At 42.3% G+C, this 18,594-nt stretch overlaps 1 long non-coding RNA gene across 3 annotated transcripts; it reads left to right on the top strand.

The window, feature by feature from the left end:
* The first annotated feature begins 12,710 nt into the window (after positions 1-12,710).
* On the top strand, positions 12,711-17,589 carry Gm32143. 3 transcript variants are annotated; one of them, XR_386676.3, is made up of 3 exons: positions 12,711-13,141; positions 14,102-14,369; positions 17,412-17,589. It is a non-coding gene; the product is annotated as a predicted gene, 32143 (long non-coding RNA). The 3 variants fall into 3 exon arrangements; XR_877832.2 differs by lacking the exon at positions 12,711-13,141 and adding an exon at positions 13,159-13,385; XR_877831.2 differs by lacking the exon at positions 12,711-13,141 and having other exon boundaries at positions 13,681-14,369.
* The last annotated feature ends 1,005 nt before the right edge of the window (positions 17,590-18,594 follow it).

Genomic DNA, 18,594 nt, shown 5'->3' with positions numbered 1-18,594 from the left:
AAAGAAAAATAAAAGAATGTGACATTTGGGGTGAAGGGTAAGAAGATGGAGAGGACCTGGGAGGAGTAGAAGCAGGGGAAAGAATATGACTAAAATATGTTATATAAAAAACGTATAATACAAATGTACGAAACAGACATCTATGGTAATAGAGAGTGGAACAGTGATGACTTAGGGGTAGAGGTCAGAGGATGCAGGGATGGAAAGGACAGAGTTGGAAGAGTGACAAAGCCATGTTCATAGTAGAAGACGGATTGACTTGCAACGGCCATATTCACTTCTGTGTGTGTGGGACCTTTATGTGAGCTGTATGATATGGAAATACGTTTCAAATGTATAAAACTGTTTAGAAAGACTGTAGTGCAGCAAATCAGAACAAAGAGAGGATGGAGTTTTGAAAAAAAAAGTATGCACTGTTGCATAGATCTAAGACTGAGGAATGTGGCGGTGATCGTCAAAATGCTGCAGTGATCGTCAAGTTTGGCACCTTAAAGCTGGATGCTCCTTGTCATGGACTCCTCAATGGTCCTTGTCATGGACTCCTCAATGCCCTTAATATCTTAAAGATTATGCTTTGTCTGCCTTAGGTCTTACCTTCAGTTTCTTACCTACTCTAATTGCCACCAGAATGACCTCTTAAAAAATATATAATTCTTTGCTGGTCCTTTGTTTAAAAATACTTCAATAGCCTTTCAGAGCCTTTACAATAAAAATCCAAACCCCCTGCTCTGGCATTCACCTGAATTCTTTGAAAAAAAAAAAGGGGATTTTCAGAATGCCCTAATTAGAGTCACTTTTTTTTTCTTCCTGCTTCCAGAACATATTGTACATATTTACTTGGCATTCACAGACCACATTGCGTCTTTGTTATTTGTTCCACAATAAATCCATGGAGAAGAGGGAAAGCGCCATGTCTAATTGCTCCTTGAATCCCCACCTGCAGGGAGCATACTATCTGGAGTGTGCTGTTGAAGTAACTCAATAAGCTCATATTAACGAAGCAAGATGTTTTTGTAACGAGGCTTGTAAAGGCACTCTGATACTATTCCCAAAGAAGAATTAGAAAAATACTCTGCATGATAGGTTACACTCATGTAGAGGATTTGACCCTAGTATTGCTACTATTTAATTTTAAATTGTATCAATTCATTTTGGAAACAAGTCTTGCTTCATAACCCAAGCTGCTCCAGAACTCACTCTGAAGATCAACCTGGTTATCAAACTTATGTTAATTTCCCTGTCTCTTGTTTCCCAAACACTGTAATAATAGGTATACACCACCCTGGTCTTGCTTCTTAAGCATCCCAATGGTAAGAACAAGGCTATCAAAAGAACTTTCCATAATGCTGGAAATGGCCCATATCTATACTGCTCCATGGAGCAACTACTAAGTTGGTTTCATATCTGAATAATTATGTGTGACTGGTGGTTCTAGGATGAGATCTCAATTACGAAAGAGTTCCTCCAAGTTAGTGGGCCTTGTCTAAACGGCTCCATGTTTAACCATATTCTTCCAAGTGTAGGCAAGCCAACCTTCATCAAAGGAGTGGAGACAGATCTAAAGGCTCTGACAAGTCCCAAGAAGCTAAATTACTCCTCCACTTTTGGGATGTCTTTTAAGATGTGTACTGTTTTCACAGGAGTGTGCATTTATGGCTAAAGCAAATTACATTTGACCATGTCTTACATTTGCTAATTCTTTGGAGAAATGATCTAAACTAAAAATATTAACAGCGGAAAATGTTGAGATGGTTGTGCCTGTTCTCAAGTTGATTTTGGTTACTTTCCTCATGCATGTGTATGTATGTGTACACGTGTGTACATGTGTGTACACATATTACAAATACTTAGTAGAGGGTTCTCCTTGAATACAGCATGTATTATTCTAATTGTCTTACCAGTATTTATCTGTATATATTGATCACTTCTAAATCTTAAACCTAATTTTACACTTGTTTTTTTTTTTTTTACTTGCAAGGGATAAAAACAACTATAAAATAATAAACGACAAATCAGAAGCACCCTGTACAGAGTGTGCCTATTTATAATTCTTTTGAGTTTAAAGAAATAAATACTCTAATGAAGGGTTAAATGGGGGGGGGGGGTCTGCTTCTGCTCTGCCATAGGGCTTGGGCCACCTCAAGCGGCACAATGCAGGAGTTTTGACTACGCTTACCCCATGCACTTACCCCACACTGGCACTGGTCCAGGCTATAGGAAGCTGTGGGACACTGCTGAGGGCTGGGAGAGCGAAGTCTGCAGTCTCAGGGACAGCTGGATCTGTCACAGCGGCCTCTCGACCTGCAGGGAAGCCAGGGTCATCTGGTTCTCAGGCTCTTGGGCACCCAGGCACTGCTGGGTGGCACTGAAGAGCTGAGAATGGAGTGGGGCCCATGGGCTGGATCTAGCTCAGGGCTGAAGGGAGAGCTCTGGCTGAGTATCTCAGGGATTGAGTCCTTGACTTGTTCAATGAGTGGCTTGGCTTGGTGGAGGCCCTGGCTGGGAGAACTGAGAGGCCTTCTGCAGGGAATTAGGCAGCCTGCTCTTTAGGCAAAGGCCTGTCCCATTACTCCCCATGGCAGATCCCCATGAAAAGAAGCAGTCCATGGTTTTTGACATTTATTGTCATGAATAAAAACTGTACCCCACTTCTCAGGGTGGGCCTGAGGTTAAATACCTTTTGCAGGAGGTATGTCTGGGAAGGAAAGCCTAATTGGCTAAGCCCTTCAGGTCTTTAGGTACCTCACTAAAATGGAGATCTGTCTTGAGGCTACGTAACCACAGGTCACGTCCTCTATCTGTGGAGGAGCTTGGGGCGTTGCCCCTATGTGACTGATGGTCACAAATCTATGGAGGGCAGCCTAGTGTCAGGAGCATGGCAAAATGCCTGCCATTCCTCAGGGTCACTGGGGTTTCCAGCCTGTACTTGGAACCAGGCTGCCTTTCACAGTCCTACATTCTAAGGTAGCAAAGACATCAAAATGGCAGCCATTGCTATTCCTTCTTCCTCTTGCCTTGTTAAGATGCTCATTTAAAACTGGTTTCTTCTCTGGACTTCCTTTTAGCTAGGGATGAGCATGTGATTTAATTCTGATCAATGAAATGTGTTTTAGTCTTTAGCGGGAGTCTGGAACATTGTTGAAACTGAAACTGCTATACCAGCTTTGACTGTTTGTATTTTCATTTCCTGTTATGCTATTCAATTAAGTCCTTACCTTGTTGAATGCCCTTCTCATCATTTGCCATTAAATATATTCCTATTGTTTTTAACATGTGTATGCATGTACATGAACACACACATACTTCACAAACACGTATACATGACCACACACACTCCACAAGTACATATATATACCACATAACACATATATAAGACACACCGATTTACACGCTCTGTATACATACAGATACATACACACTCCATGTATATACAAATGAACACACTCACAAACACAAGTTTTTCAATTTCATCTTGATTTAACCCAAACCGTTCAGTTTGTTAAATTTTGACTGATAAAACCTGTTTCAAGTCATGACTTTAGTTAAGTAAATCATCTTAATTGTATCCATGTTATAGCTCAGGAAAATCTAACAACCTTTATAAATCACTGAACTTCCATGTACAGAGTTAGAAAAGATGCCTATGAATTTTAACTCCATGCACTGGAAATAGCAAGCTGTGAAAAACTGACTTTAGTTCTATCTTTTGCAATTTTTAACTAGTTTATAGGGCTTTGGCAAAATTACTCTCCGAGTTAATTTCCTTACACTTGAATGGGTGTTGTGAAGAAAAATGAGAAACATACAAAAGGACTTAGAGAGGTAGGGTGCATTTTAATAACTGCACCTTAATGGGCACTGCTGGGTACCAGAGCCTGTGCTAAGCACCCTTAGCTGATTGGCAGTTTTATTCTCTTCAGAGTTCCATTTTAACAGGTATTGTTGTAGAAAATTCTTGTTTCCATTTTATAGATGAGAGAAATAAGAGGTCACATCTGGTATACCGTTTGTCCAGAGTCATCTTTTCACTCTCCAGTTCTATTGAAAAATAATTTATTGAGGCAAGGCTGATAGATAATCAGGCATTTAAATAAATATAATATGTTGTTTTGATATACATATGCATACATACACCTTGTGAAACAATTACCAGAAAATCCCCAAATTAGGGTAAGAGATGCCCAGGTACAGGAAGCATTTAGATTACTAAACAGGCAAGACCAAAAAAATAATCTCTTCATATTATAGTTTCATGTTAAAATATGAAATAGACAGGCAGAGAAAGCATACAGAACACTGTAAGAGAAACAGCAAGTCTCATGGAAAGGCAGACCCATTGGAATAACAATTGGCTTCTCACCAAAACAACTAACCAGTCGGGAGGACTCAGAGTGATGCAGTTTAAGCTCTAAAAGCCCAGGAAAGTGATGGCATAATTAAGGATGAAGAAAGTCTTTCCATGATAAGAGCAGGCTAATGGAAAGTGATCACCACTAGCAGCCACTACTGAAGGCACTTGAAGGAATCCTTCGGACTGAAGAGAAATATAAACATGCCTATGCTGTTACAGAAGAGAATAGACCATGCAAGGACAGCAATTAAGCAATTGAGGCCAAGGAAAACACAAAGCACCACAAAAAAAAAAAAAAAATCAACAAAATGACAGTAGTTAGTATAGGCCTTTCAATAATGATTCCAAATTAATGATCTCTTCTCTTCACCTAAAAGACACAGGCTGGTACCTTAGATTTAAAGCAGACTCTTATGACAGACTTCCTTGTGTCCTGTTAAGTAACTGAGTTCTAAGGGATGTTGAGAAGAATGGGTCCTGAAGTGTTTGGATCGACTTGTTATGCCAAGAAGCACACCTCATCACCTCATCATCAAAACTTGGAGCGATCTTGGCCTCAGAGGATGGGAAGAAGAGTATTCGAGGCAAAGAATAAGGGAACAAGGTTTCACTGTGAATAAGAGAACAAGATTTCACTGTTCTAATATCTACAAAAATGGATGTTAAACCACTTTTAGTCAAAAGATGTAAAGAAAGTCACTTCATGTTAATTAAGAGAGCAATCTACCACGGGGACATTATAATTTTAAACATATACACACCAAATACAGCTATCACAGAGTTAACCCAATGCAATAATTGTGGGTGACTTCCGTATATTCTCCAAAAGCTAAGTCATTCTGACAAATATTGAAGAAGAAATATGAATTCAATGATACTGTCATTCATATGGATCCAATAGACATCTAGGAAGAGTCCATCCAAACACTGAAGGATGCATATTCTTTTAGGCAGCTCACAAAATTTTTTAAAATACATAATAATAGTAATAATAATAATACATAAAGTATGTATCAACAAATCCATGAAAATTGAAGCAATTTTTATATTCTTTCTGATAGGATGGAATAAAACTAGAAATCAGCAGCAGGCTGGGCAGTGATGGCACACGCCTTTGATCCCAGCACTTGGGAGGCAGAGGCAGGCGGATTTCTGAGTTCGAGGCCAGCCTGGTCTACAGAGTGAGTTCCAGGACAGCCAGGGCTACACAGAGAAACCCTGTCTCAAAAAATCAAAACCAAACCAAAAAAAAAAAAAAAAAAAGAAAAAGAAAGAAAAAAAAGAAAAGAAGAGAAGAGAAAAGAAGAGAAAAGAAAGCAGCAGCAGGAGAAACTACAGGAGACACAGAAACGCATGATTACAAGACACGTTGCTAAATGGTGATTGGGCCATCAAATGAAACAGGAAGGACATTTTAAATTTTTCTTAGAATCAAATGATAACAAAAACACAGCAACCCAAATCTATGGATTCCTTGACAGCAGTCTTAAGAGACTTACATTTGAAAAATTTGATCTTAAATAAATAGCAGTGCGTCTTAAGCTCTTCAAAAAGCAATAACAAATCAAACCCCAAGCCAGTAGATGGAAAGAAGTCATTAAAGTCAAGAAAAATTTTAATGAAATGGAAATTTATAATGCAAAAAAAATCTATCTAAAAAAATCAAAGAGTTTGTTTATTGAACAGATACATAAGAAGCAAACCACTTACCCAAACTAAGCAAAAGGAGAGAGGAAAAAACCCTCAGATTAATGAAATTAACAGATGCCAATGAAATTCAGAAAACCATGGGACATACTTTTAAAACATATTCCACTAAATTTAGAAATGGATGATTTTTCTGCCAAAATTAAATGAAAGTAAGATAAATTAATTAAACAAACATATAGCAAGCAATGTGATTGAAGTGACAATCAAAGCATCTCCCAACCAAAAAAAGTCCAAGCTCAGATGGAGTCACCGCTGAAGTCTACCAGACATTTAAAGAACTATGGGTTGGTGAGCAGGGCACTTACAACTCTTATAGAGGTCTTGGGGTTAGTCCCCAGTGCCTATGGCAGTTTTACAATTGCCTGTAACTCCAGCTCCAGGGGATCTGAACTTAAGGACCTGCATGCATATGCATGCACACACACCCATACACATACACACACACCTACACATATCCACACAAACATGCACACACACGCACGATACACACCTACACATATCCACAGGAACATGCACACACACACACACACACACACACACACACATATCTACACATATCCACACGAACATACACACACATACACACACACACATGCATACACACCTACACATATCCACACGAACATGCACACACATACACAACCACACACACATGCACACAGAGAAGGCATTTAAAAAATGAAGAACAGCAATGCTTCTCAATTTATGTCTATGAAACAGAAAACCACAAAACCTTTTTTTTATATAAAGCTAGAATTACCAAGATACCTAAACCAGGCAAAGACACAACTACAAAAAATACCATGCATCAATCTCCCTGATGAACATAGATATAAAAGTTCTCATTAAAATGCAAACCAAATTCAAGAGCACATTAATCACCATGATCAAGTTGTCATCATTTTAGAAGCCCAGTGGTTTAACACATGCAAATCAAGAAACACAGTAAGTACATTGCACACAAACTACTGAGATCACATGGCTATCTCAATAGGAACACTAAAGTCTTTTTGACAAAATTTAACATATATTTCTTCAGGATAAGAGTCCGAGGAATCCAGGAATAGAGGAATATGTATCAACATAATAAAGGCTATATATGACAAACATAACCAACATTATACCGACAGAGGGGCACTCAGCATTTCCATTACAACCAGGAACAAGACAAGGTTTTCTGCTCTATCCACTTTTACTCAACACAGTTTTCAAAGCCTTAACTAGAGCAATAAGACTAGGAAACAAAAGAGATAAACAGGAAAAAAACCAAAGTATCCTTACTTACAGATAATATGATTCCATAGATAAGACACCCTAAAATTCCTCAAGAGAATGACACACATTTTAAGCAAAGTGACAGGATGCAAAATCCACGTCTAAAAAAAAGCAGTAATCTTTCAAATACTAATAACAAGCATGCTAAGGAATAACCAGGAAAATAGTCCCATCACAACTATAGAAAAAGGAAGGAAGGGAGGGAGGGAGGGAGGGAGGGAGGGAGGGAGGGAGGGAGGGAAGGAGGGAGGGAGGGAGGGAGGGAGGGAGGGAAGGAGGATAGGAAGGAGGGAATAGAGAAGAAAGAGAGGAAGGAAAAAAAATGAAGATCCTAGAATTAACAAAACCAAGGAAGTAAAAGACCTCTATAATGAAAACGTCATCATGCTGAAGAAAGAAGTTGAAGAAGATAGTGGAAGACTGAAGAACCTTGCATGCTCATGGATGTTTTCACTTAACAGGATCATTTTCAGTCCCATCCATTTTCCTGCAAGTGACAAGATTTCATTCTTCATAGTTAAACAAAATACTATCCTGTATGCATACCATAATGTTTTATTCATTCATCTTTTAAAGGACATCTAAGCTGAATCCGTGATTGCCTCACATCGTGATCTTTGAGAGTGTGAGTGTACTACCTGAGTGGCTAAAGAGTCAGAAGAGTGTAGTGGGTGCTGTGGTGTCTTCTCATTGGCTGTTTCTCCTTATCTTCCACACCCTCCTGCCGGGTTCTCCTCTGATGCAGAGAAAAGATGTTTTAGGAAAAGAAGTCTCCATGTTAAACGTGAGTGTGCTACTTATAGCCAATCAATGAAAGTCCATCTTTTATCCACAATGATTAATTTAAAGCTGGGGGTTTAACCCAACTCAAGTTAGCAAAGGCAAGGGAAGTATTTTCAGAACTTTTAAGGGAGAATGCTTCTTCGCATAGCGAACTTGGGAGAGAGAGGACAAGCTCTTCTCTCTCTCCCTCTCCTCCTCCCTCTTTCACCCAACCCTAGCCCCTGCGTGGAGGTTCCGGGGAATAAGCTCTGTGGAATAAAGTTGATGCCATTGATGGCAGCAAGAGAGAAAATAAAGAAGACTGGGTTTTCTTGTGTGATTCATGATCCACAGAACTTGACTGACTACATCACCTTCCTCATAAGAAATGGCCTTTATTGCTGTTATTATTATATATAGCCAAAAAAAGTCCTATTTTGGTTATCAACTTTGGGGGTTGGCCCAGGAATCCTTGTGTGACGTAAGCCCTAACAAGTGATTCTAGATGAGTTGGTAGTGAGCCCAGGGCCACGTATTTAGAGAAATCACATTTTCAGAGAGCAAAGGTACTTGTTTCATTAACTCAGTACTCTGAACTATTAAGTAAAATATGTAGGTTAACAAGAGTTTAACTAATCACATTTAATGAATTGTATTTTGACAGCTTAAGTCATTTGTCTATTATATATCTGCCAAAGATAAATGCTCTTGAAACCTAAAAATCATACATTTTCTGCCTTTCCATCATAAATGACTTCATCGCAGCAACAATGACACCAATTTTATGCCTTTTATGTGGCAAAGTAGAGAAAATGGGTCTTAAATAGTCATTACCCAGTAAAAGTGGAGCTGTCACCCCAAATAGTCAACAGTCAGAGCAGAGAGTTTAAACAAACCCAGCAGCTCCTATATTCTTCCCTACACATGAGCTAAGGGACTTAGCAGGGACATCAGCCTTGCAACTGTAAAGAGTTGTATTCTGTCAACAGAGCTCAGGCAGCTGATCCTTGACCTCAGCCTTGTGGACCCCTCAGTAGAGAATCTAACCAGATGTGTCTCAGCTTCTAACCAACAGAATCATGAACTCATACATGACTGCTGTTTTAAGCTGTTAAATCTGCCCTGTTTTTATATCTGTGGGGTGTGTGTGTATGTATGTGTGAGTGTGTTTGTGCACGTGCATGCCATGAGAGCACATGGGGGGGGCTGTTGCATACACTCCTGAACATGCAGAAGTCAGAAGAGGATGTTGGGTATCCTGCTCTACTGTTCTCCATCTTAATTTCTTGATATAGAGTCTGTCATTGAACCTGGAGCTAGCCGGGCAGGCAACAAGCATCAGTGATCCTTGAGCCCCGGCAACCCACATCACCAGGGTTGCAGGCATGTGTAGCTGTGCCTAGATTTGTATGTGGGCATTAGGGATTTGAATTTATGCCTGTACAGCAAGTATTACATATGGAGTCATCTCCTTAGTCTTGTGCTAAATTCGATACCACGGTAAAAAAAAAAATTAATAGAGTCAAGAGCAGAGTTCAGAGTAGAGAGAGAACCTCCATCCACAGTATCCCTAACAAAGTGATGGGGGAGAGGATACTGGAAATTGTGTTAAACACAAACCATTAAAAAAATCTCTCTCTCTCTCTCTCTCTCTCTCTCTCTCTGTCTCTCTCTCTCTCTCTCCCTCTCCCTCTCCCTCCCTCCCTCTCTCTCTCCCTCTCTCTCTCTCTCTCTCTCTCTCTCTCTCGTGTGTGTGTGTGTGTGTGTGTGTGTGTGTGTGTGTGTGTGTGTGTGTGTGTGTGTGTGGTGTGATGTTTTGCATGAATGTGTACCTGTCTGTATACCACTTCCATGCCTGGTGCCTCTGGAGGACAAAAGAGGGTGTCAGATCCTATGGAACTGGGGTCCCCAATAGCTGTGAGCTGTTGTGTGGGTGCTGGGAATCAAAGTTGGTCCTCTGGAAGAACATCCAGTGTTCTTAACCACTGAGCCATCTCTCCAGCCTTTATTTTTAAAACTTCTAAAATCCTTCATTAAGTCGCACACGTATTGTCAAGTGATACTGCGCAGGCTTACCGACTCCTGACACACTGTGTGTCTCTCTGTTCTCACCTTGGCTAGAATGTCAACACCACTGGGCAGCAACCAACAGTCCTTTTTCACCCTATCCCAATGCCAAGAGCGGAGCATGATTCCCAGTAGGCACTTAATGAACATTTACAGAATAAACAAATACATTATTAGGAGTAGAATTATATCAGCCAGCATTACAACAACACTCAGCTGCTGGCAATTATTTATGCTTGAATTCGTTAGAAAGATTATAATAAGCTTCTTTGACTGTGCAAATACAGTTAAGTTGGCCAAATCATTCAGAACATAAATCCAGGACGTCAGGGCATATGCTTTTCGTCCTAGCACTGGGGAGGTAGAGGCACGTGGGTCTCGGGGAGTTCCAGGACATCGTGTTCTGCATAACAAGTTCCAGGGCAGCCAGAGCTGCCTAGAGAAACCATGATAAAAAAAAAGGGGGGGGGAATGAAAAATAAATAAACAAAAATGGCTTTATGAGCAATATAAAAGAATAAAAGGGACACTGCTGCTTTCTTCGGAAAGTCATTTGTATCAGATGGTGTCTTTCTGAGGCAAACACGTGAAGGAGTGTTTTCCTGAAGCAGACACAGGTGAAAGGATGGTCGGCTAAAGCCAGGACGTGAAAGGACGCGTGATGAAGGATTCTTTGCTAATGACACACACGTCTTGGTTCACCTTACATGCATTGTTGAGCTCCACTTGTCAGGACTCCATAGAAAGAAACACACTAAAAACCTCTAACGGTATGCTGGCGGCTTTTTGCTGCTTCTGTGGACCCAGGTCAGTGGGCAGTGATGTCAGCTGATACTACTGACTCACATGGAAGTTTGCTAAGAAAGACTAATGTGCTGAGGCAAGACACATGTGAGGCAAGACCTGTGGAGCACACATGAAGTTTGGAGGGAATATAAATAGGACTCTGGACTGTGGGAGGGGATTGCTTGTAGAGCAATCTATGCAACACTTCTTGGTCTCACGTCTTTGCTAAGAGAGGCACAGCAAAGAACTTCTCCTGGCATCCCTGTTGGCCCTGGTCCCACCGGCTGACTCCTGCCGACTTGACTAAGGTCTGACTGTTTCTGCTAGGTCATGCCACCACTGCTGCTATCACGACATTACTGAACCGGACTGCTGGTATGTGCGTGAAGTGTTTGCAAGTGGATCAAGCTGCCACAGCTGACCGGTGAACGGAACTGCTGACTTCCTGACAATGCAGAAGGGATTTGCTCCAAAGAACCATTTCTAAACAGGTCCACTTCCCCTGTATCCTAATAACCTATCTTTCCCACAACCTCTGGTGGGTGGTGGGCGAGAAGGGAGGTTAAAGCGTTTAAGGACCATTATTAAAAATAGGGTGAGGAAAGAATTAAAGCCAGCAAATAAGTATGTGACTGTGAATTAAATTAGATGTTAGTTCTAAATGCTTATCAAGTCCTTCAGTCATATACAAATCCACTTTTAGAAGTGGTGAGTACAGCTGCTAAGTCAGATGGAGTCAAAACAGACTAAAAAACCAGACAGACAGACACCAAACAAGGTTCAAATTTATAGTTGCTGGAAAATAAATACAATCCCAACCTTTTCCATAAGGAAAGAGACTGTTAGGTTCTACCAAAATTGTATTATATGTGAGATTCTGGGTTATACATATGAGCAAACATGCCTGGCCTTCTAGCGGTTCCAACCATGGCGGGGCCCTAAGGCAGATTAAATACAGTACAAGGCTGTGTGTTAGGTCTTATCAGAAAGATCAAAGCAATGAACCATGGGAGTAAAACTGACAGAGTAATGCTTGTGGCTTTCTGTTTTGTTTTTGTTTTTGTTTTCTTGGAAGGTTGAACAAAGGTCTCTGGGTGAAGGCTTTGTATAGAAGTTTCATCTGACATCATGACAATGGGGGGTAGAAGGTGACCCACCAGAAACCTACCCTTTGTCCTTTGTCTCATTAGTGGCTCTGAATCCATGCCTCAGAAGCAAACTCTGTGTGTGTGTGTGTGTGTGTGTGTGTGTGTGTGTGTTGATGTCTGTGTGGTCGTAGGGACTAAACTCATGTCCTATGCATATGCTAAGCATATGGCAAGTATTCTTCAAACTAGCTATACCTCAAGACCCACCTCAGCGAGAAATACATAGAATCTTCCTAGACTGAAAGTTGTAATTTATTCCATCCTCCTAGGACTCACGGGTACTTAGTCTTGTGTATGTGAGTTTTTCATATACACAGTGGAGAAACATGTGGGACCTTGGACAGTTTAAAAGTGTTAAAGAAATTCTACTGATGTTATCAGAGAGGGCAATACAGAAGAGCCCCCAATCCACTGGCAATTTCTTCTCTCCAGGCCAAGGAATTAATCTACAGGCTTTTTGATTCTCTGGCAAGCCTCTATTGAAAGTGTTCTTTTTATGTAGTGAAATGTCTTTTTGAACTTAAATATAGAACCTATATTTTAAAAGTATGGTGAAATACACAAAGAATGAGAAATAAGATTTTTTTTTCTTTTAAAAAGCTGCTTTTGTGACCCCCCGGGACCCCTTTAGTGGTGTATAGTGGTATAGCGTGTATAGTGGTGAATAGTGACTACATTGCCCTCTAGTGGCAGCCTGAGGTTATTAGGCATAAAACTCGGTTCCCTTTAGGTAGGAAGGTCAATTGATTGTTTCCCAGCGAGGGTGTGCTGAAGATGCTCAGAGGATAAAGACTCTTGTTGATTTCATGGGCTAACAAATCTTCCTTTTGTCACAGCACAGTGTGATAAAGAAACTAGAGCAGCAGGTTGAAAGATGGAGGAGCACTTTGAGGAAGCACTCAGTTCTCCCGGTCTTGGGGCGACTTTTAAAAACATCTTACATTTTTAAAATGTACTATTTTTTTTATGTACCTCATTAGCTTATGTGGAGCAGAGCCCTAAGATGAAGCATTCACCAATGCTTCCCAAAGCCCAAGCACAGGTAGGAAGAGGCAGCTGGCAGTGCCAGTTACAGCTCAAATAACTAGTGTTATTTGACCCAGGCGAGGGGAGGGCATTAAGTGGGCAGGGTAGGCGGGTGGGGAAGATGAAGGGAGGGCACTTTTCCCACAAGAGGAAAAGGAGTTAGCGATGTGAAAAGACTAGGTGTGTACATTTAGATCAAATGGGTCTCCAAGGTCACCAAATCGCCCCCAGCATTCTTTCCTTTGGACACTCAGGAAGAGGTAAAAGTGTTCTGTAGCTCACCCAGGCAACTGGAGTGTCTTTAAGATGTTGCCTCTCTCTAAAGTAACTTAGCCATGTACCAGCTGAGGACAAAGCAAAATCATTAGTTAAATTAGCAGCGTGATTTTAGGAGATGAGTCGTTGCTGGCGGGGACGATCTAGCCACAGGTTTCACTTGGACCAGTGTTTCCTGTCCTGTGGGTTTCCTTAAAGAAAATGAAAAGAAATGAGTGTGTTTTCTAGATCACAAACCCCTTTAAAAATTGTTTGTTTGTCTGTCTGTTTGTTTGTTTGTTTAAATTGCCACCTCACGCATGTGGAGGTGAGAGGACGGACGACTTTACGGAGTTGATTCTCTCCTTACACCTTACTTGGGTTCTGGGGTTGCACAGCAAATGCTTTATCAGCTGGGCCATTTCACTGGCCCAGGACCTGATCTATCTATCTGTCTATCTGTCTGTCTGCCTGCCTGCCTGCCTATCTATTTCGAGGCAATCTTACTGTGTATCCCTGAATGGCCTGGAACTTGCAATGTATTCCAGGTTGGCCTCAAAGTCACAGAGGTCCACTTGCCGCTGCCTTGCTGGGTTTAAAGGAATAAATCCAGGCCCAGTCAAATCCCCACTTTTTAAAGTGGGAAACTTAACATCTTGTTTGTTGGTTGCTAAACAACTTTAGGGTACACTGTGATGTATAACACGTTCTCTCCTCCCAGGTTTCCCCTCTGGGCAAGCCAGCTCTGCAGCAGATGAGGAGGTCTCCCTTTTTCTTAGCTGAAAAGGACACTCCATATACCAGTACGCAGCAGTGCGGGAGAGGACACACATCGTGTCCGATGTGGTTTCCAGGCAGAGCGGCTATGGAGACAGACGTGTTGAGAGGTGCATACAGATTTCTGCTCCCTAATTGAGCAGAGATGAATTATCCAGCCCTGACTACCAGCACGGATGATGAAACAATGCATTTTTAGACTCTTCTCCGGGGTATGTATGAATATGTGGTGTGTAGGACTTTTCCTCCAAGGATAATTTTAGCCCTGAAAACTCATCAAATTATTTCAAATCCTGGCAAGTTTCAAAACATGAGTGGGTGACTTAGGAAAGGTCTATTCTCAAGAAGTAACAATGGTGTCAGCACCATCCAAGGGACTTGAGAAAGAACGCGCGCACACACACACACACACACACACACACACACACACGCTCTCTCTCTCTCTCTCTCTCTTACACATACACACTGAATCACTTTTTCTCTCCCTCTCCCTCCTCCACTCTCCTCCTTCCCTCCCTCTGTTCTTTTGCTTCCCAGAAATTAAGATGGATTGACCACATTGAGAGTTATTTGTATATTTCTTTTCAAAGCCAAGGAATACATTTATATTGGCGTTAGAGACAAACAGTTCTATCCCACAGAAACTCGGACAGAGTTTAGGCTTAAATCAACCAGCACCACCGGAGCTGGAGGGATCACTCAGTGTTAAGAGCACTGACTGCTCTTCCAGAGGTCCTAAATTCAATTCCTGACAACCACATGGTGGCTCACAACCATCTGTAATGGGATCTGATGCCCTCTTCTGGTGTGTCTGAAGACAGCTACACTGTACTCCTATACAATAAATAAATCTTAAACAAACAAACAAACAAACCAACAAACCCAGCACCACAACCATGATTATTGCTGACCAGACACCACCGTTTCTACTTGCCACTTCTCTCTTTCCTTTCTCCCGAGTCTTCCTCTCACAGAACAACACAGTCAACGGGGGTGGTAATATATATCTGTCAGTCATCCCGGGTGGTTTCAGACCCTGCCTTTGCAGGGATGAAAAAGAAACGCTCTAAAGGAATAAGTAACTACACACCGTGTGAGTAGGTCTTCCTACTTCCCTTGGCCTCGTTTTAATTCTCCCTCCTGCCTCCTACCAAACACATCTTTCCAGGTGGACTGCCATTCGCTTGATGGGATTGCTTTCCTTCTGCTTAGCAACTGGCTAGAGAAACATCATCAAAAGACCCCCACCCCTCTCTGCCATAACCAAAGCGTCACTCTCCCTGCCCACTCATCTGTGCTAGAGAGGATTAGACTGAACCTCGGGTGGCAAAGAGCAAATGCTTTGACACCCCCCCCCCCCCAGAGAATTGATAGCCCTCTGAGAACAGCACAATGTGCTCATGAGACAATCAGAAAGCTTCACACAGAAGTATAATAGGCTCTAACATGAATATAATTAATGATCAGGCCGGAGGAAATGAGCCAGCCAGTTAAATAAATATTTATTTAAGCAACTGTGGCAGACCCACCTGCACTCAATGGATTTTTTTTTTTAGCTTCATTAAAAACCTAAATTATATACATCCAAGAGACCAAACGGGTTAATATACATCAGACCTATGTGCAGGTTATAGGTACACAAGCTAAGAGAGTCCCAGCATTAAATTACCTTAAATGCACTCGGCTTTTGTCTACGGAGCATCCGCACCTGTGAATTCAATTGACTTCATGCCTAAATTATTCAGAAAATATTGTGTTAGCAATGATTATTTTCAGACTTTTTTTTTCTTTCTTTTCTCTCTTCCCAAAACCCTAACAGTACAAGGCTGGTGAAGGAAATGAGAGGATAAAGGTTGGAGCTATGCAGATGGTCTTGGGACACTGGCCTGAGGAGGGCCTGAGTAGAGATGGAGTCTTAGATGATGTTGGTTAGGCTATAGGAATCTATGAGATTGCTCTAGTAGAGGTGAGGGGAGACTTGAAACAGAAATCAGACCCTGCCAGGAGCTGGGATGTGAGAGATAATGAAGGCAAGAACAATGAAGGAGGCAGCAGAAATTGGCAGGACGTAATGGTGGTGGGAATAAAAGAGAAACTTAAGTGCTGAGTTACTAAAGAAAAGAAGCTGTTTGCGGCTGCCCCTAATCTAATGAGGTAAATAGCTCAAAGGGCAACTGCCAGTCATGGCTGCTGTTAAGAGCTCCATTGCTCCAGGAGGAAGATTGGTCTAATCTAGTTTAGCTTTTCTTCTGTACTTTTCCTTGAATGCTGTGAATGGAGTTCAGGCGATTCACAGGGGTATCGCCCTGGAAAACCAGTTGGCTGCCAAGACACCGCACAGAGTGACATTCACTGCCGGTGACTCGAACAGAGAAGGATCTGGCATTAGTCCCGTTGGCAGGATGAGGCTTTTTATCCCTCTCTCTTTCCTTTCCCTGGGGCATGGCACACACCCAAGTCCACTCTCGGATCAGGCACGCAGTAAGTAAGGACTAGAAAGGGGTCTTTTGTCAAACCAGACCTTCATCCACCAGCAGGGACTGGAAACTCTTGGAAATTCTTCTATTCCAGGCTAGGAAAGAAATAAAGAAAAGCAGATGGAATGGAGTGATTGACAACCTAGACCGGAAACTAAGGAGGAGAAGGGCTGAGATCAGAGATCTAGGCACAGAGCAATTTAAAATACTAAGAGGTGGAAGGGAACAAAAAACCCCTTCCGTACAAGGGAGGGGCTCCCAGGACCCTGGGAAAGAGGTGACAGTGTGGGTGGCCTTGGGAGTTAAGAACAAAGGGCAGGCGGGGGTGGAGCCCTGGGAAGCAGAGCTGCGGTTAGGACTAGAGCAGATGGTTTGAGCAGGAAGTCGCTGTTCTGAACGTTCTTCTGGACCTGTCATTGCATGAGATTGATCAGCTCGGCTCTGTCTGCATCCAGAGAGAAACTCTGCCTTTCCGCGGAGGCACACGGTAGCCAAAGCCACCGAAATGAGAGGATGAGCCAAGTTACGGATCGCATCTCATAATGAGAAACGCAGGGGTCCACTGCAGAGTTCAGAGTCACCACCTTGCTGGCCAGCCAGGAGAGAAGTCAAATGATGGCCCAAGGGTGCAGATGAGCCCACAACCGGAACACAGGTGGCCTGCCGCATAACTCATAGCATAGAGGCAACCTACGCAAAGACACTTCCCCTACATACAGTGTTTAAATGACTCCAGCAGCCTTTGCAGCTTAAACTTTCCTCCTTTTATTTGTCTAGGCCACTGAAACTACCTGCATCCACATTCACTGGGGGAATCTGAAGTGTCCATATACCATCAAGGTGCTATCCAGGCTTGCCAGAATCAATGTCTTAAGAGATTTCCTGGAATCGGCAGTTTTTAAGAAGTCTGCACGGAATTTATGGACCCTAAATACAGTTGCATGATAATCACTCAGTTTCTTTGCAGTCATTGAGCGGAGCACATTTATTTAACTAGGTTTGTCTGATTGTATTTATGATCCGAGGTCTGAAAAGCAAATCATTTGTCTCTTTCCCAGTTTGGGAACTTGTGCCTATTAAATTGTCAGTGTAAGAGGGGAAGTGGGAAGCTAAGTGTTGGCTTTGTTTAATGCTCTCTGGTCAGTCTTTTGACGGATAATAGGACTTCCCAGCTTTCCATTAGAGCTCAGACCTAGACCTGGCAGCTGGAGGATGTGAGGAAGGCCCTGCCCATTGGGGTTTCTGCATGGAGATAGAGGTAGAGTTAGGGGCCAATGAACCAGTCCAGAGGAAGAGAGAGATAAGAGCTTGGGTAATTCTTCAACAAGTTCTGTCAGTTACTTTTCTGTTACTATGAAGAAACACTAGGACAGAACCAACTTAAAGAAAAGTAGTTTATTTTGGCGTATAGTTCTGAGGAATAAGTGTCCATCAGGCCAGGCACGGCAGCAGGGTCAGGAAGCAGGGAGGTCACATAATTCTACACATTCCAGAGGCAGGACTGCAGGTGGAGTGAGACTTTTCAAGTCTTAAAGCCCACCCTTAGCAATGTATTTCTCCATCAGGGCTGTAGCCTCTCCCACAACAGCGCCACCAACTGGGGACCAACTGTTCAAACACCTGAGCCTGTCAGAGACATTGCTCACTCAAATGACCATACATTGTAACCCTGCCTGGCAGACAGCATGACCTCCTGAGCCTCTCTTTGTTCCCCGTCTCCAAAAGGGTACAAGTTGCTTAGTTTCCCTCTAGGATCACACTGAAGCTCTGCTTCTGCGACCTACTTGAAACAGGCTTCTAGCAGACTTCTCCAGGAAGTTGTGAACTCCCCGGCCTGGCCTTATTTTTGACTTAGCTTTTTCTTCAGCACTGTTTCTGCCATTGCTCGCCCCCCCCCCCCCCCAACTCCTGACAAGAACTTCTGCTTCTTTCTCCCCACAGAGCAACCAGCCTAGGTTTC

Source organism: Mus musculus, chromosome 19, assembly GCF_000001635.26.
Source record: "Mus musculus strain C57BL/6J chromosome 19, GRCm38.p6 C57BL/6J".
Classification (NCBI taxonomy): domain Eukaryota; kingdom Metazoa; phylum Chordata; class Mammalia; order Rodentia; family Muridae; genus Mus; species Mus musculus.
Note: the sequence above shows the minus strand (reverse complement) of the source record. Positions and strands in the feature narration are given on the sequence as shown.